At 44.4% G+C, this 27,878-nt stretch overlaps 1 protein-coding gene across 29 annotated transcripts in view; it reads left to right on the top strand.

Annotated features, from left to right (window-relative positions):
* Window positions 1-9,016: 9,016 nt before the first annotated feature.
* The window catches only part of CNOT1 (CCR4-NOT transcription complex subunit 1), a 102,052-nt gene continuing 83,190 nt past the window's right edge, over window positions 9,017-27,878 (top strand). For all 29 annotated transcript variants that reach the window (XR_014805605.1, XR_014805601.1, XR_014805603.1 and 26 more), the window contains exon 1: window positions 9,017-9,115. The gene's annotated coding sequence lies outside the window, so the exon portion shown is untranslated. The remainder of the gene's footprint in view (window positions 9,116-27,878) is intronic.

The following is a 27,878-nucleotide window of genomic DNA, read 5'->3' as shown; positions in this document are numbered from 1 at the left end:
GGCAACACCGAATTCTTAACCCACTGAGCGGGGCCGGGGATTGAACCGGCATCCTCATGATACTAGTCAGGTACATTAACTGCTGAGCCACAAGGGGAACTCTCTGCAGTCTCTTCTCCTTGCAGTAACCTTTTAAAACTAAGGTCGGCCCAGAGTTCCCATCATGGCACAGTGGAAACAAATCTGACTAGTAACCATGAGGTTGAGGGTTCAATCCTTAGCTTTGCTCAGTGAGTTAAGGATCCATGTGAGTTGTGGTGTAGGTCTCAGACTCAGCTCAGATCTGGTGTTGCTGTGGCTGTGGTGTAGGCCAGTAGCTGTAGCTCCTATTGGACCCCCAGCCTGGGAACCTCCATAAGCTGTGGGTGCAGCCCTAAAAAGATAAAAAACAAACAAAAAACAACAAACCCTCCCTTCCCTCTAGCTACAGCTCTCCTCTGCAGCCCAGTTCTGGCTTAAGCCCCTTTTCTCCACAGAAAAGTCTCTCCCCAAGGTCACACAGCCCAGTCACACTGTGCAAGGCCTTGTCAAGCTCCTGGCTGCTTGACTGCCCAGACAACTTGAGTCCCTCAGTCCTCTGGCTTCTGTGACTTTATCCTGCCCCAGGCTTCCTAGGCTGGGCTGTTTTCCAGGTGTTGGAGACTCTTCCCTCCTAAACCCAGAGCATGAACACAGCTCTTCTCAGGGCCGCAGGGCCTCTGCTCTCTGAAGCTTCGGCCAGGGCAACCCAGAGCTGAGGCAGCACTTCCGGCTCTCAGTCTCCCATAGCTTTAGCCTCCCCTCACCATCAAATTGAATTCATCGTCTCTGACCTCAAACTCCCTCCTCCAGTGTCACTGCATCACTGGGGACAGGCACCCGAGGGCAGACAATCCTTCTCTTTTTCTCCCTCACCTTTCACACTCCCGTCAGTTGCCAAAGTCAGACCCTTGGACCTCCCACATCTCTGGTGGCCCCCCTTGCCTCCATTCCCATGGCCACCACCTCTCCCAGACTCCTGTGGCAGCCTCCTGGTTAGTCTCCCAGCAACTTCTCTGGCTGGGCACCAGTCCTTTCTTCGGGCCACAGCCAGTGTGACCTTAAAACAATTGCAAATATTAGCATGTCAGCTGTTCCACCTAACCCTTCAAAGCCTTTGCAGAGCCCTTAGGATAAAGGGCTGAACACAGCAGCTTAAGTTGGCTCCTGACTATCTCTCAGGGCTCCAGCCTTCCCAGTCTTTTAATTTTTCAAAGATGCCCAAAGATGCCACTATCATCTCTGTGAGGCTTAGCTCTTGGCTAGAATGTACCCCTATCTGCCACTCTGTCTAGAGAACTCCTACTCCTTTCACATTCTTTGAGCATCTTGAATCCCTAGACTGGGTTGCAGGCTCCCCAGATGCCGAGAATTCAGCCCTAAAAATACAAAAAAAGATGCACATCCATAAACAAGCAGGTGGGCTCTCACGGAACACTGACTCTGGTGATACCTTGATCTTGGACTTCCCAGCCTCCAGAACTGTGAGAAAGAAATCTGTTTGTTTTTTTTTTTTTTTTGTCTTTTTGCTATTTCTTTGGGCCGCTCCCGCAGCATATGGAGGTTCCCAGGCTAGGGGTTGAATCGGAGCTGTAGCCACCGGCCTACACCAGAGCCACAGCAACGCGGGACCCGAGCCGCGTCTGCAACCTACACCACAGCTCACGGCAACGCCGGATCGTTAACCCACTTAGCAAGGGCAGGGACCGAACCCGCAACCTCATGGTTCCTAGTCGGATTCGTTAACCACTGCGCCACGATGGGAACTCCAGAAATCTCTGTTTTGATAAGCCATTCAGTCTATAGCATTTTGGGTTTTTTTTTCTCAGTTTAGTTTTGTTTTGTTTTTGGCTGTGCCCATGGCATGCAAAAGTTCCTGGGCCAGGAAATGAACCCATACCAAAGCAGTGTTTATGCCCGATCCTTAACTACTGGGTATTGTGTTATAGCAGACTGAATGACGCTAATCAAAATGCTTTCCTTATTATTTGTTTGTATCTTTTTTCTTTTTTCTTTTTTTTTAGGGCCACACCTGCAGCATATGGAAGTTCCCTGGCTAGGGGTGGAATCTGAGCCCGGACTATGCCATAGCCACAGCCACATGGGATCCAGGCCACATCTGTGAACTACAACCCAGCTCATGGCAATGCTGAATCCTTAACCCACTGAGCAAGGCCAGGAACTGAACCTGTATCCTCATGAATACTAGTCGGCTACAGCTCCAAATCGACCCCTAGCCTGTGAACTTCCCTATGCCACAGGTGCAGCCCTAAAAAAAAAAAAAAAGGTCAGAAGAAGTATCCTACACCATCTTGGGACAAAATCCCCTGTTAAAGGGAAGATCTAAGAACTCAAATGTAAACTCAACTGGAAAACACCAAACTCACAGCAGGGTTTTCAGAACCTGTGCAATTTATAACAGCCTGTCAGATTATGCATCACATTTCTCGGGTTGGAAAATATCTGATCACGAATGGACCTCTGATAATGACACCTGGGAGATCACCTAGGCATGGGGCTTTCCAAACGAAGGCTTAGACGGGGTGGCTGGGAATGTGAGCCCTGAAGTCACAGAGTTTAGGTTCCAAGGACTGATTTGCCATTGACTCGGGCAACTGCACCTCTCTGAGTTTTTCTTTTTTTAATCTTTTTTTATTTTTAGGGCTGCATCCACAGCATATGGAGGTTCCCAGGCTAGGGGTCCAATCGGAGCTGTAGCTGCCAGTCTACACTGCAGCCATAGCAATACGGGATCCAAGCTACGTCTTCCACCTACACCACAGCTTATGGCAATGGCAATCCTGGAGCCTTCTTAACCCACTGAGTGAGGCCAGGGATTGAACCTGCGTCCTCACGGTGACTAGTCGGTAACCACTGAGCCAGATGGGAATTCTCTCTCTCAGTTCTATAATCTGTAAAATGGTGTCCTGACCTCACAGGGTGTTGAGGTATGGATGAAAAAATCATGTAAAGTTGTACCTTAGAATTTATTGGTTGATTAATAAACTCAAGTGCACATAAGAATATCAGGACCCGAGTTCCCATTGTGGCTCAGTGGTTAATGAATCCGACTAGGAACCATGAGGTTGAGGTTCAATCCCTGGCCTCCCTCAGTGGATCAAGGATCCAGCGTTGCTGTGAGCTGTGGTGTAGGTCACAGACACAGCTCGAATCCCGCGTGGCTGTGGCTGTGGCCGTGGCTGTGGCGTAGGCTGGCAGCTACAGCTCCCATTAGACCCCTAGCCTTGGAACCTCCACATGCCGCAGGAGCAGCCCTAGAAAAGACCAAAAAAAAAAAAAAAGGAATATCAGGACCAAGAACAAAATAAGGCCATTTGCGGCAACGTGGATGAAACTAGAGACTCTCATACTGAGTGAAATAAGAAAGAAAGGGAAAGACAAATACCATATGATATCTCTTATATCTGGAATCTAATGTATGGCACAAATGAACCTTTCCATAGAAAAGAAAATCATGGATTTGGAGAACATATTTGTGGTTGCCAAGGAGCAGGAGAGGGAGTGGGATGCACTGGGAATTTGGGGTTAATAGATGCAACCTATTGCCTTTGGAATGGATAAGCAATGAGATCCTGCTGTGTAGCATTAGAAAGTACATCTAGTCACTTATGATGGAGGGTAATGTGAGAAAAAGAATGTATATATATGTATGTGTGACTGGGTCACCTTGCTGTATAGTAGAAAATTGACAGAACACTGTTAAGCAGCTATAATGGAAAAAAAATAATTAAAAAAAAAAAAAAAAGAATGCCAGGGCCCCCCAGTAAGTCCAATCCACGGCCCACAGTTTGGGAGCCGTGCCCCATAGTCTCAGAACAGTGAACCAGGAAAAAGAAGTACAGAGAGAGGAAGTGAGTTTCCCAAGGTTACCAATAAAGTTAGGGGCACAGCCTGGTTTAGGGCCTGGATGTCTAAATTCTTCACTGGGCTTTTTGCAGTATGCCTCCTTGGTCATTCTTCCCTCAGGGTAGAGCCACTAAATTTTTCTTTCTTTTTTTTTCTTTTAGGGCCGCACCTGTGGTATATGTAAGTTCCTGGGCTAGGGGTCGAATCAGAACTGCAGCTGCTGGCCTACACCACAGCCACAGCAACTTGGGATCCTTCACCTACTGAAAGGCACCAGGGATCGAACCCATATCCTCATGGATCTTAGTCAGGTTCTTAACCCACTGAGCCACATCAGGAACTCCAGGGTAGGGCCACTTAAATCATAGGAAAGACTGGGTGCCCAGAAAGCTGGAAGGTTTGGAGCTGGGCAGTAGCGATGGGCTGGAAAGAGATCAGAATTTAGATTTAGGCTGTCAGTGAGGTTGGTGAATTGCTCTGGATAAGACAGCCAAATTTACGATAAATTCAAGTTACAGACTGTCTGATAAATGGGACTGAAAAACAAGAACACAGAATAAAAAAGGCCTTGTATCTCTTCTTCCAAGCACCTCTAAACATTTTATGACACATTTTGCACAGATCACAAAGCCTGGAAGTCCTTTGTCTTACAGGTATTTTTGCCTCCACCCTAAGCCAATTCAATCAGGCTTTTGTTTCCTAGACCTTACATTTCCCTCTCCAGGCTATTTTGGGAAACAAAAAAATCTGGTGCTTCCAGAGCCTGGGATGCACAATTAATGGGCAGGGGTGGGGTTAGGGGGTGGGTGTTGAAGGACTGGCATAAGGTGGAGGAAAGGGGCCAGGTAAATAATTAACAGCTGCTAAAAATATCCGCTTCTAAATACATTTGAACCCCAGAACACATAGTTGCTGAGTTCGAAGGTGATTCAGTGACTCCTTTGTGAAGGTCTCTAGCAAACTAGTTTGTCTGGGCATGATTTCCAACTCTGTCTTTCAGTAAAATGAAAAGGTTTACAAGGTGATCCCACTAACCCTTCCAATTTGTAAACATGAGTTTCTCCTTCCTCGTAAGGATAGAAGCCCCCCCATCGTTCTTGACAACACACAGGTGAAGGACTTTGATCTCCAGGATTTTTTTTTGGTAGTAATCCTGCAGGGACTAGACTAAGTCCCAAGGCAGGTCAGCTCCTAGGAGTGGTGTAGGTATAGCTGGGGGGATCCCATAGGGAGTGGTGCTGGCCGTGCACAGAAGGGTCTCCCAGAGCAGGCTCAGTATAAAAACAGGCTGAAGTGGGGAAAGACAAGTCAGCTTCTTTTTTTTTTTTCTTTTTAGGACCACCCCGCGGTGTATGGAAGTTCCTGGTCTAGGCATCAAATCAGAATTATAGCTGCCAGCCTACACCACAGCCACAGCAACTTGGAATCTTAGCTGCGTCTGTGACCCACATAGCTCAGAGCAACTCTGGATCCTTAACCCACTGAGTGAGGCCAGGGATCAAACCTGTATACTCAAGGATACTAGACAGATACGTTTCCGAAGCGCCACCATAGGAACTCCTATTTGTTTTTTTTGTTTTTTTTTTTTTGAGACAAGTCAGCTTTATTTCAATTTAGGAGATTATGTTTCTGACATGAACTAGTTGTACTATTACAAAATTGATCTTAGATAGTTGACCCCATGGGTGTTATTTTGTCTCTTTTTATTTATTATTATTATTTTTTCTGTCTTTTTCTAGGACCGCTCCTGTGGCATATGGAGGTTCCCAGGCTAGGGATCGAATCAGAGCTGTAGCCGCTAGCCTATGCCAGAGCCACAGCAACGTGGGACCCGAGCCACTTCTGGGACCTACACCACAGTTCATGGCAATGCCACATCCTTAACCCACTGTGCAAGGCCAGGGATCGAACCTGCAACTTCGCAGTTCCTAGTCGGATTCATTAACCACTGAGCCACGACGGGAACTCCCTCTTTTTAATTTTAAAATTAATTATTATTATTTTTTGCTGCATCCTCGGCATGCAGAAGTTCCCAGGCCAGGGATCAAACCCACACCACGGGAGCAACCTGAGCTGCTGCAGTGACAATACCAGATCCTTAACCTGCTGGGCCACAGTGGGAACTCCTGTCTCTTTTTACTTTTTTAACTTTTTAAATTTTTTTTTTTTGCTTTTTAGGGCTGCACCCACAGCATATGGAGGTTGCCAGGCTAGAGGTCAAATCGGAGCTACAGCTGCCAGCCTATGCCACAGATCTGAACCACACCTTTGACCTACACCATAGCTCATGGCAACACCAGATCGTTAACCCACTGAGTGAGGCCAGGGATCAAACCCGCAACCTCATGGTTCCTAGTTGGATTCATTTCCGTTGCACCATGATGGGCACTCCCCTCCTGTCTCTTTAAAAAAAATTTTTTTACCTTAACTTATACAAATAAAACATGAATACATCGTCTTTCCAAAACGTTTAAATAGTTCAGTAATACAGGAAACAAAAAGTAAAAGCTCCCTTTACCCTTCCTCATTCTTTTCCCATTCCCAGTGACAACCATCTTTGTCAATGAGCAACCCAATTGAAAAATGGGCAGAAGGCCTAAATAGACATTTCTCTGAAGATACACAGATGGTCAATAGGCATATGAAAAGGTACTCATCATTGCTAATTATTAGAGAAATGCAAATAAAATTACAATGAGATCCTACCTCACACCTGTTCGAATGGTCATCATCAAAAAGTCTACAAACAATAAATGCTGCAGAGCATGTGGAGAAAAGGGAACCCCCATACATTCCTGGTGGGAATGTAAATTGGTGCAGCCACTATGGAAAGCAATATAGCAGTTCCTCAAAAAACCAAAAATAGGGAGTTTCCACTGTGGCTCAAGGGGTTAACCCGACTAGTATCTGTAAGGATGCAGGTTTGATCCCTGGCCTCGATCACTGGGTTAAGGATCCACTATTGCTGTGAACTGTGGTGTAAGTTGCAGATGAGGCTCAGATTCTACATTGCTGTGGCTGTGGCTGTGGCCGGCAGCTGCAGCTCCAATTTCACCCCTAGCCTGGGAACTTCCATATGCCTTGGGTTAGGCCCTAAATAGCAAAAAAAAAAAAAAAAAAAAAAAAGACCTACTGTAGCAATTCTTGCCACTGTTTTATGTGGGGTTCCTGAGTATCCCATGGTTTGTTTGAAAGTCCCATAGAGACTTTCAGTAAAGGTTGCTGAGAGAGTTGGCCTCCAGGGGAGTTTCCGTCGAGGCGCAGCAGAAATGAATCGGACTAGGAACCATGAGGTTGCGGATTTGATCCCTGGCCTCGCTCAGTGAGTTAAGGATCTGGAGTTGCTGTGGCTGTGGTGTAGGCTGGCGGCTACAGCTCCGATTCCACCCGCGGCCTGGGAACCTCCATGGGCCGTGGGTGGGGCCCTAAAAAGCAAAAAAAAGAAAAAAAAAAGAGTTGGAATCAACCAAGGAATGGGCAGGTGGCAAAAAATATTTAGGAAATTATGGTAAGTGAAATTAGCCAGTCACAAAAAGACAAAATCTGCATGAATCCACTTATGTGAGACATGTAAAGTAGTCAAAATCTTAGAAGGGTAGTTTTCAAGCACTGGAGGAAGGAAATGAGTTGTTTGATGGGTATAGAGTTTCAGTTTTGCAAGATGAAAAAGTTTTTCTAGAGATCTGCTGCACGACATGCATATAGTTAACAGTACTATATGGTAACTTAAAAATGGCTACGATGGTAAATTTTATGTTGTGTTTTTTGTTTGTTTTGTTTTGGCTGAGCCCATGGCATGTGGACGTTCCCAAGATGGGACCTGTGCTGCACTTGTGACCTGCCCCACAGCAACGATGGATCCTTAACCTGCTGCTCCACACCAGGAAGTTATATGTTATATGTTTTTACCACATCCTCCTCCCCCCACGTGTAAGTTCTTGGGGCAGGATTCCACAGCCAGAGAAGCAGAGCAGTGACAAGAGAGCCTTAACCCGCCTTACATAATTTTTTTTAAAGAGACATATGGCTAGCAAACAAGAAACTTAGTGTTGCCTCAGGACAGCAGAGATTAGGATCGTTTTTCTCCAAAAGGTAAAAGATCCAACACTTTCTTCCCAATCTTCCCACCCTTCTGGGAACAGATGACCTCCAAATCTTTAAAAAGATATGTTCCCATGCTTTTTATTCCCAGAGCAAAAGGCATAAATATTCTTTTTTATCCACCTCCAGGGAGTGAGCCAAAAAGAGGACCTGAGCCTGAGCTTCCCACCTCTTTCTAAGGAGTCCCTTCCTCAATAGGCAGAACGAGAAAGGAAAGTTCTCTCCAGTAAAGTTAGGCAGGCTAGGACCAAATGGGAGCCTGGAAGACTACGTTCTCCAGCATGCATTGCTGCCCCTAGAGCGCATTCAGTGACTGAAGAATACGCACTACTTTTGCGACAGGGATGGGGTTAGGTGAACTACAGATCCCAGGATGCAAGGGCTACCACTCCAGTAACAGCCTGGCTTGCTTTCTGGAGCTGGCGTTCCCCGCCAAAGGGATACGCGGTTTGGGGAATGTTTGAGATTGGGAAGCCCCGTGGTCTATCGGATTTGACACTTCGAAAGAGGAAGGAGAATACGGGAAGGCTGCTTTTCACTGTAACTCAAAGTTGTTCCCGGGCAGGATAACAAGGGTTTAAGGGCCCCCCCCCTCCTTTATTTATGGTTTCTCATAGCCAATGTCAGACACCCATTGGTGGAGGACTTCGAGGGCAGGTGGGAAGTCCGAGCAGCCCCACATCGAAGTTATCTGTCTCTCCTTATTGGTCTTCAACTCGAGCGCAGGCGCGAGGGCTCCGATTCCGGTCCCTGGGGACTGGTGAGCGGCAATTGGCCAAAGCCCGCGAAGTAGGAGTCTGGATTGGTAGTTGCTAGCAGGATCCTGGTTTCTTCCTTGACTTCTGCAAGTGATAGAGTGTGATTGGTTTAAATCCGCGGGCACCCGTCGGTGATTGGGTGGAAGCCACAGGCGGAGTACGGCCATTGGCTGGTGCTGGGGCCATCCCTCCTCGGGCGGGCAGCGAATGATGAAATGGGAACGGGGAGGGGAAAGGCCGCGACGTGAGCGCGCGACCTCCGGCGCCATTTTGTAGAGAAACAAGCGGAGTTAACCGAAGAGAGGGTCGAGGAGAGCCGGAGTCGAGGACCCAGGAGTTTCCTGTGTCCAGCGCTGCCGGAGCCGCCCGAGGTGAGGTGGGCTGGGGTCAGGTACTGAGGCCGGCTGACGGTGTCAGCTACGGAACGCGGGTGCCGGTGCGGGAAGGAACCGAGGTGGTCCCGGGGCCATTGGGAACGTTTCCCGGCGCTCCGCGGAGTGAGGGGCAGTCGGACGGGGAAGTGGCGAGGCGGGAGAGGGCGGACTCTCTCCTCTTCGCTCGCGGAGTCTTCGGGCTCTGAAGAGAAGCGGCCGAAGTGAAGGCTCCACGAAGCGGAAGGCAGAGCGCGGGATGAGTCTCGGGATGGCCCCCGGCCCGGGCCTGGAAGCTCTGAGGGTGGCGGTGGCGGCATTTGGGGCGGCTGGGCCTCGCCTCGCGCGGGCTGCCCCCTTCGCAGACCCCACGAGCTCCTCAACTGCCGGATGAGTGCAGTGGGCATGGGCGTAGGAGGCCTAGCCCCGGGGGCGAGGGGAGCGTGTTCCGAGTAGTTGCAGACTCCCAGTTCCTGTTGTTGGACCCGGAGCTGCCAATCCTCCTCCCCCCGCCCCCAGCACGTTGTCAAACCCCGAGTGTTTTCGGGTGTCCGCCGGTGGGAGGGGCGGGCGGGAGCGAGGCACTTCCTTATTACTTCTTGCCACAGGTTTTGTTCCATTCGCGCGCCCGGGCGCTCTCACACTCGCTCCGAAGTCGGCCCCCATCCACCTGGCCCAGTGTCTGTGCTAAGTGGCGTTTCTGCTCACCCATGGAAAGTGTCCTCCTGGTGAGCAGAGCACATGGAGGCTTCAGTGCTGGGGAGAGATTTTCTGCGGATCTTGTAGGGGTTACATAAGGCCAAACGCACAGATACTCCGTTTCAGTAACCCCCACCCCTGCAGGTTTCACCCCACCGGGCTCCTACAGATGAGCATCCCCACTAGGACTGCGCTTTAATGCTTCCTCTCTGTGGGTTTGGAAATGTTGTGTTTAAAGTAAACTTTGAGAAGAAAACTTTTGCTCTGAAGTCACTCAAAGGCCCTAATTTTTAGGATTCTGAGAACGTCTTTTTGTTGGTGGTAACACAGTTTTCTTTCCTTATTTCTCTACGGTTCTGTTGCCATGAGGTTAACAACTAATTGATTGAGTCTCACTGATTACTTTTTGGGGAAAAATTCTGAACATTTCCCTCATGACAGTCCATTTGATAGGAACAGGTTCACATGGATGAAAAAGTGGACAAATAAAAAACTGGGAAGTAGGTCAATCAGATCAGGAACAAACTTGTTTTTGTAGAGGTATTTGGGTTTAAAATGCCAAGAATGGTAGCATAGTATTTTAGCTGTTAATAAGATGAATGGTAACAGTTTAAATAATCCTGTTTCGCTGCAAGTTGTTACCTTGTCTAAGGAGAAAATGATCTGATGATACATAAAGTTTTAGGCATCTAACTGGGCTTTGACTGAAATGGTCATACGATGAAACATGTTTGGAGAGTTGGTCCCTTTTCAACAAGTTGGGGTCCCAAGTCCTTCTGTGGAAACTTAAGTGTAGAATCAAGGCACAAAGATTCGACCACCAATAAATGAAAGTATTTCCCTTTCTTGCCGAAGATTATCATCTTAGAAGTTTTAAGGCAGAGTTTTGTGGCATGATAGTGGAACGGAACTGAAATGTCTTTGGTTCCCATTTCACTTGAATGGATCTGTGGCTTAGCTTTTTTCTTTGAGTCTCTAATATTTCTACTGGGGTTTTAAATCCCAGTCTCTTTAATATGGCCCTTGTCAGGCTAAGTGCTGTGGCTAACTTTGGGTTAAATCATTTAAAAAAAGTAAAAAACAGGAGTTCCTATTGTGGCTCAGAGGGTTAAAAACCCTACTAGTATCTGTGAGGATACAGGTGCAGTCTGGCCTTGATCAGTGGGTTAAGGATCCAGTGTTGGTGTGAGCTCTGCTCTAGGTTAGAGACACGGCTTGGATCCTGCACTGCTGTGGCTGTGGTGTAGGCTGGCAGCTGCAGCTCATATTTGACCTGGGAACTTCCATATGCTACAGGTGTAGCTCTAAAAATAAAGGTGGGGGGCAAAAACAACTGTGTGAGCACAGAAGAGGAAAAGCTTGCTATTTCTTGATAACATGCTTAAAGTATAATTTTTTTTTTTTTTTGTCTTTTTGCCATTTCTTGGGCTGCTCCCGCAGCATATGGAGGGTCCCAGGCTAGGGGTCTAATTGGAGCTGTAGCTACATGCCTATGCCAGAGCCACAGCAACGCAGGACCAGAGCCGAGTCTGCAACCTACACCACAGGTCATGGCAACGCCGGATCGTTAACCCACTGAGCAAGGGCAGGGATCGAACCTGCAACCCCATGGTTCCTAGTTGGATTCCTTAACCACTTAGCCACGATGGGAACTCCTTAAAGTATAATTTTAAATGATCCTTCCATGTTGCTTTTTCCAAATGTATTTTTGGTTGGATTCTGATTTAGTTATGAAAAGCTTTTTAACCAGCTAAAATTTATGAACTTGAATCTTTATTTCATTCTACAGGTGTAGCACATCTTTGGTACTCAATGCCATGGAAGAGAATTTGTCCACAATGATTTTGATTGGGTACTCAGATTTTGATTGGATACTCAGATATTTCAAGACACTAATATTTTGTAAGATGTTTATGCTTCTTGAATGAACAAAAATAGTACTGCCATTTTGAAATGCTATATTTTATGAACTTTTTTTTTTGTAGAAGAACAAAATTAACTTTTAAGTAAAAAATGTTAGCTGAAACACTTCTTAAAGGGCCCTCTGACCAACTGAACTTCCTGCTGGGAAGTTTCAAAATGGCATCCTACTGAGTCTTATTTTAAGATCTTATATAAAGGAAGATCCTGCAGTTCCCTTTCTGTTTGCTCACAATTTTTAAGAAGCATGTTTCAAAGCTAAAATGGGCTCAAAACCTTTTGCACCCTATGTATACACAATAGTTAATTGTAGTGTACTTTTCATTCATACATTTGCAAGAATGTAGCAGAACAAATAAAATGAATTATTCTTTGAAATGCATTCTTTGAGAAGTCAGTAATTAGAGGTGTAGACTTAATCTGAAACCCTGTGTTGAGGTTTGAAGGAAATGCAGCCTTTGGAAATGTGGAGTGTAGATTTAAGAAAAGCATTTTTGTTTTTAATGTTGAAAAACTAAGCACAAACCTCCAGGCTAAATTGTCTTGGTTCATTTTGTTACAATTGTTAGAAGGAAATTCCTAAAATGTGAATGAATTGATAAACTGCAGGAGAGGGTTTTGTTTTGTTTTTGGTGGTGGTGTTGGAGTAATTATATGAAATGTAAAGTGGAATGAAGCATGTTTTAAAAGATACTATTTTACTGCTCTTAAGTTTTAAGAGCTCAGCATTTTCCCTTTCAGGTAATTAGTTTGAAAGTTTGTCACCTTGGATTTAGAGCTCCTAGTTTTGAAATGTAGTGTTCTTTCTAATTTTTTTATAGACTCATCATAAGAATAGTTATCCCTTTGTTTCAGACCCAGTCTTTTTTGTAGTAGCTTTCTAACTAATCTCTCCAGTATCTCTTCCCCATCATTTGTCTATTGGATTTCTTTATTACCTAAGTAATATGTGAATATGTTTTAATTGTAAATGATTCAGGGATACAGTTAATTTTTTTTTTTTTTTTTGGTCTTTTTGCTATTTCTTTGGGCCGCTTCCGAGGCATATGGAGGGTCCCAGGCTAGGGGTCCAATCGGAGCCTCAGCCCCCGGCCTACGCCAGAGCCACAGCAACGTGGGATCCGAGCTGCGTCTGCAACCTACACCACAGCTCACGGCAACGCCGGATCCTTAACCCACTGAGCAAGGGCAGGGACCGAACCCGCAACCTCATGGTTCCTAGTCGGATTCGTTAACCACTGCGCCACGACGGGAACTCCATAAACAGTTAATTCTTTTTTTTTTTTTTTTTTTAATAGTTTTTTTTTTTTTATTTTCCCACTGTACGGCAAGGGGGTCAGGTTATCCTTACATGTATACATTACAATTACATTTTTCCCCCACCCTTTCTTCTGTTGCAACATGAGTATCTAGACAAAGTTCTCAATGCTATTCAGCAGGATCTCCAAGTTGTGTCTGATAAGCCCAAGCTCCCGATCCCTCCCACCCCCTCCCCCTCCCATCAGGCAGCCACAAGTCTCTTCTCCAAGTCCATGATTTTCTTTTCTGAGGAGATGTTCATTTGTGCTGGATATTAGATTCCAGTTATAAGTGATATCATATGGTATTTGTCTTTGTCTTTCTGGCTCATTTCACTCAGGATGAGATTCTCTAGTTCCATCCATGTTGCTGCAAATGGCATTATGTCATTCTTTTTTATGGCTGAGTAGTATTCCATTGTGTATACATACCACATCTTCTGAATCCAATCATCTGTCGATGGACATTTGGGTTGTTTCCATGTCCTGGCTATTGTGAATAGTGCTGCAGTGAACATGCGGGTGCACGCGTCTCTTTTAAGTAGAGTTTTGTCCGGATAGATGCCCAAGAGTGGGATTGTGGGATCATATGGAAGTTCTATGTATAGATTTCTAAGGTAAACAGTTAATTCTTTACAGTACTGCCAAATTGCTTCCTAAATCATTGGTTTGAAACTGAATCCTCAAAAGTTTTTCAAATCTTTGGCCTGGAGCTGTGTAAGTGTTGATCTCTCTCTTCTTATAGCAGCATAGTCCTAACTTACGTTATAGTTAAAACACTGTTGCTCAGTGGTTCCCAAATAAATCTTTGCTCCCTTTATCTGAAAGGTCGTCGTTTGTGTCTACTAAAATGTTGTTCATTGTTCCATTTCAAACTTAAAGGTACTTTTTATAGTCTTTTCCCTTATTTCCCTAAGCAAAATTGATTACTTATGTTCTTCTTGGCCAGTTTCACTTAACTGTACCATGTATTGCCTTGTAATTTTTCTGTTTCATTTTATAGTGGGTAAGAAGTCTCCCTTCCTCCAAACATACACAGTTGCCCTGAATTGTAATTGAATAATGCTTCATTTGTTACACTTGGGTAGATTTATAGAACATGGCTTTCTTGGAAAACAGTACGCCCTGGTTTTTGTTTTTTGAGGTGGCAGACTGTTTTTCTTGAAGCTATATTCTTAAAATTCTCTTGACATCTTTTAGAAGGTTAAACTTTGATATCTAGTCCTGCAGTTCATGGTATCATCTTTAGGAAACTGAAACCCAGGAAAGTGAGATGACTCCCTTAGTTTAATGTTAGACAAGGTTTTCCTACTCTAGCCTAATGTTGATTCTGTCTTTGCATATTTTGAGAGTTCAGTACAAGGAAAAGTTCTATGAATTTGTTCATTAGAAAAGTGAGAATAATCTGTGTGATCAACCACTTATTTTTGGAGGACAAGACATAAGATTTGAGTTTTTCATCCCTTTAGTGAAAATACAAAATTTGTCTGACAAAAAGATTTTTTTTCAATTATTGTGAGTGATCACCACTTAATCTCAGTGTTATAAACTTGGAGTTTTGTTAAAGCCTTCAAAGGATGGAGTGAAGATTAAAATAATCTTCACTGTAAATTGAATTGTGACAGATATTTGAGTAAGTATTCCCTTGGTGGGGTTTTATATATATATATATATATTTTATCTTTTTGCTATTTCTTGGGCCGCTTCCGAGGCATATGGAGGTTCCCAGGCTAGGGGTCTAATCGGAGCTGTAGCCACCGGCCTACACCACAGACACAGCAACTTGGAATCCGAGCCGTGTCTGCAATCTACACCACAGCTCATGGCAATGCCAGATCCTTATCCCACTGAGCAAGGCCAGGGATCAAACCCACAATCTCATGGTTCCTAGTTGTTAACCACTGCACCATGACGGGAACTCCCCTGTGCCACATCTTCATCTATTCCTGTTGATGGTATGTACTAAGCTAGTTTGTGGACATTTATGCATAGCTTTGTAGAGTTCTTCTGTGTTTGGGTTTCATTCTTGCTTATAATTTGCTATTGTCTACCTAGCTTTCTACCCTTGCTGCCCTATAGTTTATTCTCAGTTCATTATCTAGCGTCATTCTTGTATTTTTTTTTAGCTTTTTAAATTAATTAATTACTGCTTTTTAGGGCCAGTCCCATGGCACATGGATGTTCCCAGGCTAAGGGGTGGAATTGGAGCTATAGCTGTCACCCTACACCACAGCTCATGGCAGCACCGGATTCCCGACCCACTGATCGAGGCTAGGGATGGAACCCACATCCTCATGGTTACTAGTTGGGTTGTTGCTGCTGTACCATAACTGGAATTCCCATTCTTGTATTTCAAAAGTTACATCATTGATGTCTTCTGTTCAGACCATCCATTGATTTGCCATTTTGTTTTTAAGTAAAAGCCAAAGACAGTCCATCGTCTACAGGATTTAGCCCACCTCTATACCTCTTCATATATTCCCCCTTCTCTCCAACTTACTCTCTTCCTCTCCCTCTTCACAAAGTTTGCTTAAGCTGTACTTGGCCTCTTTGCTTTTTCTCACACATGCCATGTGCTCTCTGAGAAAGCCTGTGCACTACTGACCAGTACCTCTATCTGGAAGGTTCTCTCAGATAAGTGCATAGCTAACCCCCTTGGCTACTGAAAGTCTTGCTCAGATACTTTCCTTATAAGCCTCACTCTGACCACTCTATTTTTTTTTTTTTTTCTTTTTTTGCCATTTCTAGGGCCGCTCCTGCGGCATATGGAGGTTCCCAGGCTAGGGGTCTAATTGGAGCTGTAGCCACTGGCCTACACCAGAGCCACAGCAACTTGGGGTCCGAACCGCATCTGCAACCTACACCACAGCTCATGGCAACACTGGATCCCCAACCCACTGAGCAAGGGCAGGGACCGAACCCGAAACCTCATGGTTCCTAGTTGGATTCGTTAACCACTGCGCCACGATGGGAACGCCCTGACCACTCTATTTAAACTTGCAATCCTCCCTCTACCCCAGTTTGATTCACCTTTACCTTGCTGTTTTTACGTGGTACTTAGCATCTCTGAACGTGCTGCTGCTGCTTTTTTGTTTTTGTTTTTTAGGGCCGAACTTGTGGCTTGTGGAAGTTCCCAGGTTAGGGATCGAATTGGAGCTCCAGCTGCCGGCCTACACCACAGCAACTCGGGATCTGAGCCATGTCTGTGACTTACACACCGTTCACGGCAACGTTGGATCCCCAATCCCCTGAGTGAGGCCAGGGATCAAACCTGCATCCTCACGGATACTAGTTGGATTTGTTTCCTTTGCACCACAATGGGAAATCCCCATAATTTTTTGTGATTACCGTTTTTCTTCCCCAGTGGGATTTCAGGGTTGTATAGATGCCTGTTCACTGATGTATCTCAAATACCTGACACATGGTAAGTACCCAACAGGCATATGACTGGGTTAATATACATAGTAGTAATGCATAACCTGTGTCTCTGATAAGTTTTGGTAGCCACTTCACATAAGCCTAATACCATTTCTTTCTTTTTTTTTTTTGTTTTTTTGTTTCTTCTGTTTACGGCTCACCTGTTCCCAAGCTAGGGGTTGAGTTGGAGCTGTAGTTGCTGGCCTATGCCACTGCCACAGCAACATGGGATTAGCCTCATCTGCTACCTATACTGCAACTTTTGGCAACACCAGATCCTTAACCCTCTAAGTAAGGCCAGGGATCAAACCTGCAGCCTCATGGACATTATGTCAGGTTCTTAACCTGCTGAGCCACAGTGGGAGCTCCCCAAGTACCATTTCTTACCATTTGATTGATTTAAGTTGTGCTTGGCTTTGTGTTAACTTTGTGGAGAGCCAGACCTGAGGTATTAACATTTCGGGCCCACCCTGCTGAAGGTGTGTGCAAAAGCTGGAAAATTTTTTTTTTTTGGCCATGCAGGTTTCCCAGGCCAGGGATCAGACCTGCACCACAGCTACGACCTGGGCTACAGCAATGACAATGCCAGGTCCTTAACCTGCTGAGCCGTGCGGGAGCTCCATAAAAGCTATTTTCTCAGTAAGGGCACTATTAGCGTTTGGCCAGGATAGTTCTTAATTGGTGATGCTGTCCTCTTGTAAGATGTTTATTGCATCTCTAATTCTCACTGAATGCTAAAATAGCTCTCCTACTCCCACATTTCATAATGCTTTTGGAGATTATATTGCCCTCTAGTTTATCCCAGTAAATATTCTCTTGGGGTACAGATTTGTTGTCAGTGTTATTTTTTACTTTTAATCTAACTATTATTGGAGTAAGCTACACGATACTTAAATTATTTTAATTTTATAGTGGCACGTGAAAAATACACATGGGAAAGGAATACCATATTTAACTGATTCTTAAATAAATTTTTAACATTTTATCACCTGTGAAATTGGAATGTATCATGTCAGAAAAACTGCTAACAAGTAAACTTCATAGGTGATACATAAAATAGTGATACTTTCACACTGAAAGACAAAGCAGCCTGAAATAAAATGTTGGCACATAATCTCCACCTTTGATGGATGATGAAGTGGAAGAATTTTACCAGACTTTGACTACATTTTGTTTTCTGTTAAGTCTAGTCAAATTGTATTTTAGGGACCTAGAAATTGAGAACTGGTGAGCATTGGGGTATGTGTATCCTTTTTTGAATTAGTGTTTCAGTTTTCTTCCTATGCATACTCAGGAGTAGGATAGCTGGATCATATGGTAGTTCAGTTTTTAGGTTGTTTTTAGTGTTTTGTTTTGTTTTTTTCTGTTTGTTGGTGTAGGTCGTAGATGTTGCTCATATTCCACATTGTTGTGAGCTGTGGTGTAGCTTGCAGACAAGGCTCGGATCCCGAATTGCTGTCGCTGTGGTGTAGGCCAGCAGCTACAGCTCCAATTTGACCCTTAACACAGGAACTGCCATATGCTGCTGGTGCAGCCCTAAAAAGCAAAAAATAAGGGAGAGGGGAAAAAAAAAAAAAAAGCTTAAGCTACAACAGTGACAACACTGGATCCTTAACCTGCTGCGCCACAAGGGAACTCCATTTATTTTTTTATTCTTCACAGTTTTAGAGCCCTTGCAGTTCTCTCTTGAATGCATTCACTTTTCCCCACTTGATAGGTCTTAATTTCTCTGACTTAATCTTTTCTTAATCTTCTTTCTCATTTTTTCGCATTGTCAAGAGTAACGTCTAAATTTTTTTTTTTTTTTTTTTTTTTTTTTTTTTTTTTTGGTCTTTTGTTGTTGTTGCTATTTCTTGGGCCGCTCCCGAGGCATATGGAGCTTCCCAGGCCAGGGGTTGAATCAGAGCTGTAGCCACCGGCCTACACCAGAGCCACAGCAACGCGGGATCCGAGCCGCGTCTGCAACCTACACCACAGCTCACGGCAACGCCGGATCTTTAACCCACTGAGCAAGGGCAGGGACCGAACCCGCAACCTCATGGTTCCTAGTCGGATTCGTTAACCACTGCGCCACGACGGGAACTCCACACGTCTAAAATTTTTAACCTGATCATATCCTTTGTTGGTAGGCAAAGCAGGCTAGTGTTGGCCACAAACAACCTCAAAATACCAGTGCCTTAGCAGAGCAAACATTTATACTCAGATAACTTTCATTGAGAATGTTTATTAGGTTGCCTTTTATGTAGTAATTCAAGAACACAGGCTCCTTCCATCTGTGGCACTGTCCTCTTCTAGGTCTTGGGAGTTCTATTCATTCAGCTGGCAGTTGGTGAAAGAACCAGATGATCATGAGTAGGAGGTTTTATGGATCAGGTCTGGGAGTGGCTAGTATTTTGGCCTGCACTTCTTTGAGGCTTGGTCACACCTATGCAGGAGAGGCTGAGAAATACGGTCTAGCTGTTTAGCTAGGAAGAGGAAACCGATTTGGTGAACATCTCATAAGACTGCTACTCTCTATTCCCTAAAAGATACCCAAGCCAATCCATATAGCATCTAGGATTGTCTTTATGATAAAATACTAAATTCTGAACTGAATTCTGCACATGTGGAAAGGAAACCCATAAATTGAGTCCCAGTTAAGTTTAGAAGGCATTTCCTCTTGGCTACTAGTAGAATGAGTATGTTGGGGTGGGGGTCCCAGGACTACCTCCAACCCCAGGTTTAGTAATTCCCTAGAAAGACTTCCATAACTTGGCATATAATTGTACTCAGGGCTATGATTTATTGCAACAAAAGGATACAAAGCAAGATTAGGAAAGGGAAAATGCATATGGGGTGAAGTCCAGAGGAAGCTAGGCTCATTCTCCCAAGCATATGAGCCTCTCCTAATGTCTCTCCCAGTGGAGTCATACAGGACACACTTCATTCCTCCAGCAGTTGTGACCGCATGTGTATGAAATGTTGCCTGGCAGGGAAGCTCATTAGAGACTTGTCACCTGGGTTGGTCATGTCGGCACCCTCTGCCTACCAGATACCAAAATTCCAGGTTCCCAGAAGGAAGGTGGGTATTCAACATGAACCACCTCTTTGGGGTACAGTTTAGGCACAGTGAGCCACTCTTACTAGTTCTAGCACTGAGGATTAGTTGTCTGAAAATCCAAGTTTTGACACCATCCAAGGGCTAACCTGGCAAGCTCTTCCTAAGCATAGCAATCTCTGGCCTTCTGTGTTAAATTAACTCTTCTACACAGTGAGTGAGGTTCACACAGACCTCCATAGATTGGAATTTTTTATAGAGAGAATCTTGGAATATGCAAAAAGACTTTACTGACCTTGTTTGTGTGTGTGTGTGTGTAGGGCCACACCTGGGGCATATGGAAGTTGCCAAGCTAGGGGGTTGAATCAGAGCTTTAGCTGCTGGCTTACATATGCCACAACCATGCAGGAGCTGAGTTGCAGCTTTAACCTATACCACAGTTCACAGCAACGCCAGATTCCCAACCCACTGATCGAGGCCAGGGATCGATTCCGAGTCCTCATGGATTCTAGTTGGGTTTGTTACCTCTGAGCCATGGTGGAATCTCCTGACCTAATATTTTGTTTTTGAAAATTAACTCTTCTGGGAGTTCCCATCGTGGCGCAGTGGAAACTAGGAACAATGAAATTGTGGGTTTGATCCCTGGCCTTGCTCAGTGGATTAAGGATCTGGTGTTCTGAGCTCTGGTGTTGGTTGAAGACGTGCCTTGGATCCTGCATTGCTGTGGCTGTGGTGTAGGCTGTCAGCTGTAGCTCTAATTCAACCCCCAGCCTTAGAACCTCCATATGCTGTGGGTGTGGCCCAGAAAAGCAAGAAAAAAATTACTCTTCTATCAGTGGGGGTAACGTTCAGTTCCTGTCTCAGCTTATTTCATCTAACTCTTGAGGTACAATTACTGTTAGTATTCTTCTAGGTACTCTGCACATAAGGACATATATTCACGTGTAACTTGTTTTTAACCCCTAATATTTCTAGTCTCTTTAACTTTTTTTTTTTTTAGTGATTATGTAATATTCCATCTTATAATTTACTTAACCAGTGCCCTTTTGATGGATACTTAGGCAGTTTTCACTTGATAATTTTTTTTTTTTTTTTTTGACTTTTTGTCTTTTTAGGGGCACACCTGTGGCATATGGAAGTTCCCAGGCTAGGGGTGGAATCAGAGCTGCAGCTGCTGGACTATACTGCAGCCACAGCAATGCAAGATCTGAGGTGCATCTACGACCTACATCAGAGCTCAGGCTGTCTGCGACCTATACCATAGCTTACGGCAACCCTGGATCCCCAACCCACTGAGCAAGGCCAGGGACCGAACCAGAGGCCTCATGGATGCTAGTCAGGTTCGTTAACTGCTGAGCCATGATGGGAACTCCTCACTTGATAAGTTTCTAGAGTTGGTCATTTCCTGGATGAAAAAATGAATTAGGGAGTTCCCATCATGGTCCAGTGGTTAACCAATCCGACTAGGAACCATGAAGTTGTGGGTTCAATCCCTGGCCTTGCTCAGTGGGTTAAGGATCCAGCATTGCTGTGAGCTGTGGTGTAGGTTGCAGACACAGCTTGGATCTGGCATGGCTGTGATGTAGGCCGGTGGCTTCAGCTCCAATTAAACCCCTGGCCTGGGAACCTCCATGTGCTGCAGGAGCGGATCTAGAAAAGGCAAAAAGACAAAAAGAAAAAGAATTAAAAGTGCAGAGAGGGAGTTTCTGATGTGGCTCAGTGGTTAATGAACCTGACTAGTATCCATGAGGAAGTGGGTTTGATCTCTAGCCTTGCTCAGTGAGTTAAGGATCTGGTGTTGCTGTGAGCTGTGGTGTAGGTTGCAGATGAGGCTCAGATCTGGTGTTACTGTGGCTGTGGTGTAGGCCAGCAGCTGTAGCTCTGATTTGACCCTTAGCCTGGGAACCTCCATATGCCAGGGTGTGGCCTTAAAAAGACAAAAAGACCGAAAAAAAACAAAAAAGCAGACGAGACAGAGTTGCTGCTTCGGTGCAGCAGGATTGGCTATGTCTCTGGAGCACTGGGACTCAAGTTCAATCCCCAGGGCAGCATAGTGGGTTAAGGATCTGGTGTTGCTGCTGCTGTGTCGTAGGTCACAACTGCAGCTTGCATCTGATCCCTGGCCTGGGAACTCCAAGTGCCACAGGGTGGCCTGCATGCATAAATAAATAAATTGCGGAGAGCAGTTCCTTTTATGGACCCTACATTGCCTCTGTGAGGATGGAATTCCTCTTGGGACTCAGTGGGTTAAGGACCCTATATTTCCCCTTTGAGGATGTAGGTTTGATCACTGGCCTTGCTTTGTGGGTTAAGGATCTGTTGCTGCAAGCAGTGGCTTGGATTTGGTGTGCCTGTGGCAAAGGACAGCAGCTGCAGCTCCAATTTGACCTCTGGCCCAGGAACTTGCATATGCTGTAGCCATTAAAAAAAAAGTGCAGAGATAGGGAGTTTAGGGGCCTAAAGCTCTTATTATTCAGCACTTTCTGTAAGATTGGAGATACCTATATGAGGAAATAGTATTTAAACAGACTCTATTGGCTTTGAGGTTGTATTATAAGTTTTTTTTTTTTTTTTTTTTTCATTTTTAGGGCTGTACCCGCAGCATATGGAAGTTGCCATGCTAGGGGTTGAATCAGAGCTGCAGCTGCCAGCCTGAGCCACAGCAGCTTGGGATCCAAGCTGCACCTGTGACCTACACTGTAGCTCAAAGCAATGCTGGATCCTTAACCCACTGAGCAAGGCCAGCGATCGAACCCGCATCCTCATGGATCCTAGTTGGGTTCATTAACTGCTAAGCCACAAAGGGAACTCCCTATAAGTTACCTTTTTTTTTTTTTTTTTTTTTTTGCTTTTTCGGGCTGTACCCGAGGCATATGGAGGTTGCCAGGCTAGGGGTCTAATCAGAGCTACAGCTGCCAGCCTACGACACAGTCACAGCCACACCAGATCCGAGCCATGTCCGTGACCTACACCACAGCTCATGGCAACGCTGGATCCTTAACCCACTGAGCAAGACCAGGGATCGAACGTGCAACCTCATGGTTCCTAGTCAGATTCGTTTCCGCTGTGCCAAGATGGGAACTACTGTAAGTTATTTTTAAAATCATACTCTACTGGCTATTATCATTCCTTCAAATTTCTTTTGATTAATAGCTGCAGGTTAAACTATTTCTCTTGGAGTTCTCTTGTGGCTCAGTGGGTTAAGAATCTGGTATTATCAGTGCTGTGGTGCAGGTTTGATACCTGGCCCTGGAAGTTCCACATGCTGTGGGCATAGGCAAAAAAACTGTTTCTCTTTGAGGTTGGGATATCTTCTTCAAAGTCACCTGGTTTAAATAAACTAATAAATTTGACCCTGAACAATATGAGAGTTGGGTCACCAACCCCTTTGAGGTAAAAAATTTCACAGGTAATTTTATCGTGGCTCTTGCTATCTGTAGATTCAGCCAACCTCGGGTGTAGTACATATTTAATGAAAAAAATCTTCATATAAGAGCACTTTCTAAATTCAAACCCTTGTTCAGGGTCAAATGGGTTTAGAACAATATAAGTATTTGTTGTGGTTATACTTGTATAAGTTATCCTATTATGTACACAGTAATTGTAACATTTTACAAGTGAATCGACATTTTGGGTGGATGACTTGAAACTATGCACTATAAATCTAGGGTGTGTACCTCCTGAAGAAATATTAAATATCAGGATAAGTTTTTTATGTTGGTGCTTAATTGGACATCAAGTCCCATAGAAAATAGCTCTCCAGTGGTTAACTAATACAATTAGGAACCATGACTTTGCAGGTTCAATCCCTGGCCTTGTTCAGTGGGTTAAGGATCTGGCATTGCCATGAGCTGTGGTGTAGGTTGCAGACACAGCTTGGATCCCACGTGGCTGTGGTGTAGGCTGGTGGCTACAGCTCCGACTGGACCTCTAGCCTGGGAACCTCCATATGCCGCGGGAGTGGCCCAAGAAATGGCAAAAAGACAAAAAAAAAAAAAAAAGAGGGGGAGCTCTCTCTTTTTAAGGGAATGAAGGGAAAAAGTGAGACATCTGAGAAAATTAGTATTGGTTGCTTCTGGATGCTAGAGTAAGATACTTTCCCTGATTAATATGGACCATTAGCACTTTACAACTTTGTCCGCTGTGGTAGTACCACCCACATGTAGCTATTTAAGTTTGTACTAAGATTAGTTAAAATTAAATAAAATTTAAAAAATTCAGTTCTTCAGTCACCCTAGTCACTTTTCAAGTAGCCCCAAGTGGTTAGTAGTTGCCACACTGAACGGTGTAATTATAGAAGATTTCCATAATTGGTGGAATTCCCGTCATGGTGCAGTGGAAATGAATCCGACTAGGAACTATGAGGTTTTGGGTTCGATCCCTGGCCTTGCTCAGTGGGTTAAGGATCAGGTGTTGCGTGAGCTGTGGTGTAGGCCAGCAGCAGTAGCTCCAATTGGACCCCTAGCCTGGGAAATGCCATATGTGTCAGATGTAGCCCTAAAAAGAAAAAAAAAAAAAAAGAAAATTTCCATAATTGGAGAAAATGAGGAAAGAGAAGGCCCAGCTCAATGTCTTCTATTTGGAATGCTACTTAATTAAGACTTGGGAAGAGAAGAATTTTCCTAAGCATTCTTATTATTTAGTTAGTTATTTTCGGTCTTGCCTGAGGCACGTGGAAGTTCTTGGGCCAGGGATTGAAACTGCGCCACAGCAGTGATAATGCTGGATCTTTTATTTTTTTTTTGCTTTTTCTAGCCCTGCTCGTGTGGTATATGGAAGTTCCCAGGCTAGGGGTGAATCGGAGCTGCAGCTGCTGGCCTATGCCACAGCCATACAGGATCTGAGCAGCAGCTCACAACAACACCGGATCCTTAACCCATTGAGCCAGGCTAGGGATCTAACCCGCATCATTGTGAATACTAGTAGGGTTCATTTCTGCTGAGCTGTAATGGGAACTCCAACTCCAACTACTGCTCCACAAGGGAATCCTGTATTCTATGCGGGTGTTTTGTTTTTGTTTTTTTTGGCTGCTTTGCAGCTCCGGAGTATCTGGGCCAGGGATCTTGTCCAAGCTGCAGTTTCGATCTGCACTGCAGCTGTGGCAGTGCTGGATTCTTTAACTCTCTTTGCCAGGCTGGCAATTGAATCTGTGTCCTGGTGCTGCAGAGACGCTACCAATCCCATTGTGCCACAGTAGGAACTCCTCTATGTGTGTTTTTTGCTGCAGGGGGAAGGTGCAGCTTGCGGCACATGGTGGTTCCCAGGCTAGGGGTCAAATCAGAGCAACTTGGGGTCTGAGCTGCACCTGTGACCTACACTGCAGCTCATAGCAATGCTGGATCCTTAACCCACTTATCGAGGCCAGGATTACAACCCATCTCCTCATGAGCCACAGTGGGAACTCAGGAATCTGCATTTTATTTTATTTTATTTTTTTGTATTTTTGCTATTTCTTTGGGCCGCTCCCGCGGCATATGGAGGTTCCCAGGCTAGGGGTTGAATCGGAGCTGTAGCCACCGGCCTACGCCAGAGCCACAGCAACGAGGGATCCGAGCCGCGTCTGCAACCTACACCACAGCTCACGGCAACGCCGGATCGTTAACCCACTGAGCAAGGGCAGGGACCGAACCCGCAACCTCATGGTTCCTAGTAGGATTCGTTAACCACTGCGCCACGACGGGAACTCCCGGAATCTGCATTTTAAATACCTCTTGGAGTTCCCATCATGGCTCAGCAGTAAGAACTCCACTAGTACCCATGAGGACATGGGTATGATCCCTGGCCTAGCTCAGTGGGCTAAGGATCCAGCGTTGCTATGAGCTGCAGTGTGTAGATTTGTAGGCTCGGCAGCTGTAGGTAGCTCTGATTAGACCCCTAGCCTAGGAACTTCCATATGCCGCAGGTGTGGCCCTAAAAAGACAATAAATAAATAAATACATCTTTTCTTTCTCCACATTCTTAAATACAGCTGTATTAGTTGCAAGCATTATACTAAATTCTGTATTCTATTCAGCCCCTTGAGGTCAGCTTTTTTGTTTTCGATAGCATCAGAAGTATGTATATGGTATATAGTTAGGCTCAGGTATTTTAATTTATAGGAGGGCTACCTCTAACAGATGATTTCTTTTTTTTTGTCTTTTTGTCTTTGTTTTTTTTAGGGCCGTACCCATGGCATATGGAGGTTCCAGGATTAGAGGTTGGAATCAGAGCTGTAGCCACTGCCCTATGCCATAGCCACAGCCACAGCCATGCAGGATCTGAGCCTCCTCTGCGACCTACACCACAGCTTACAACAATGCCAGGTCCTCAGCCCACTGAGCGAGGTCAGGGATGGAGCCTCTGTCCTCATGGATGCTAGTCAGATTCATTTCCGCTGAGTTACGATAGGAACTCCTAAAATATGCCTTTTATGGTGTATTGAAGAAAACTGTAAGGAAGACCATTTGGTATTTTTGTATGATCTTGATAAAATAAGGAATGATAATAGTAAAATTTTCCAATTAAAAATATTTTCAAGGTTTAATGAATTTGAGCTTCTTTCTATAATCAGGTTTATGTTGGCTCTCCAAATTATTGACAGCCATCATCAAAGACAAATCTCATTTGCATAAGTAAATGTGTGACACATTTAAAACATTTTTTAAAATTCAGTGTTAGTATATTTGTAGTTGTACAACCATCATCATAACCTAATTTTAGAATATTTCCATCCCAAACCCCCAGTCCATCACTCCCACCCCCAACCTGTCCCCTTTGGTAATCCTAAGTTTCTCAGAGTCTGTGAGTCTGTTTCTGCTTTTCAAATAAGTTCATCGTATTCTTTTTTTTAGATTCCATATATAGGTGATAGCATATGATGTTTGTGTCTCACTGTCTTCACTTAGCATGATATTTTCTGGGTCCATCCATGTTGCTATAAATGCCAGTATTTCATTCCTTTTTATGGCTGAGTAATATTCTATTGTGCATATGTATCACATCTTTATCCATTCCTCTATTCATGGACATTTCAGTTGCTTCCTTGTCTTGGCTATTGTATGTAGTGCTACAAACCATTCAGAGATTTAAAATTGAAATGCTTAAAGGTAAAGGCTTGTCCTTTTTTATTGGCAAAATGTAGTATTGACTTTTAGAAAAATATGAATGTATTTTGAGCTCAACATTAAAAATAATGATGTAAAAGGGGAGTTCCCTTTTGGCTCAGCAGTAACAAACCTGGCTAGTATCCATGAGGATGCAGGTTCGATCTCTGACCTTGCTCAGAGGGTTAAGGATCCAGCCTTGCCATGAGCTGTGGTATAGGCCGGCAGCTGTATCTCCGATTAGACTCTGTGGTGTAGGTTGCAGGTGCTGCTTGGATCTGGCATTGCTGTGGCTCTGGCATAGGCTGGCAGCTGTAGATCCAATTGGACCCCTAGCCTGGGAACCTCCATATGCCGCAGGTGCAGCCCTAAAAAACAAAAGACAAAAAAAAAAAACAAAAAACACTTTTGTACACAATTTTTGAAAATCCTATCACATGCTTATAATCCCACTTTTGGTAATTGCCCTATCCCCAGTTTTGGTAAGAAAGATATGACATGTATAGAAAAAAATGAATAGTATGCTGAACAATGCCATAACTTCTTCAACAGTTAACATTTTGCCATTTCTATATTTATATATTTTTACTGCACTATTTGATCGCAAATGCTTCAGCGTATATCTCTTAGAAATTTAGACTTTCTGGCATAGTCATTACTACATCTAATAATTTTAAATAGTTTTAAAATAGTCGAGTTTAAAACTTCCCCAGAAAGGAGTTCCCATTGTGGCTCAGTGGTTAACAAACCCGACTAGTACCCATGATGACGCAGGTTCCATCCCTGGCCTTGCTCAGTGGGTTAAGGATTTGGCGTTGCTCTGAGCTGTGGTGTAGGTTGAAGACAGGCTCAGATCTGCTGTTGCCGTTGCTGTGACTATGGTGCAGGCCAGCAGTTAACATCTTGGATTGGACTCCTAGCCTGGGAACCTCCACATGCTGCAAGTGTGGCCCTAAAAAGCAAAAAAAAAAAAAAAAGGTTTACAATGTTAAGACAATTTCTGCTGTACAACACAGTGATTCAGTTAAACCTATACACACATCCATTCTTTTTCAGATCATTTTCTGTATAGGTTATCACAGAATATCGAGTTCCCTGTGTTGTATAGCAAGTCCCCACTGACCATCCATTTCATGTACAGTACTGTGCATGTGCTCAAACTCCCCCAATCCATCTCTCTGCCCAAGAATATCCTTAATAAAAGTTTGAGTCAAGGTCTGATTTGTATTACACTTTTTCATTTTAATTTTGTAATTTACAACAGATCCCAATTTTTCTCTCTGTTCCTTCTGACTTACTTTTTTTTTTTT

The sequence above is a fragment of the Sus scrofa genome, chromosome 6 (genome assembly GCF_054392235.1).
Source record: "Sus scrofa isolate SSC_HxYL_T2T_F1_AM1 chromosome 6, Sscrofa_HxYL_maternal_Yorkshire_Landrace_v2.0, whole genome shotgun sequence".
Classification (NCBI taxonomy): domain Eukaryota; kingdom Metazoa; phylum Chordata; class Mammalia; order Artiodactyla; family Suidae; genus Sus; species Sus scrofa.
This window is presented reverse-complemented; position numbering and strand designations above follow the sequence as displayed.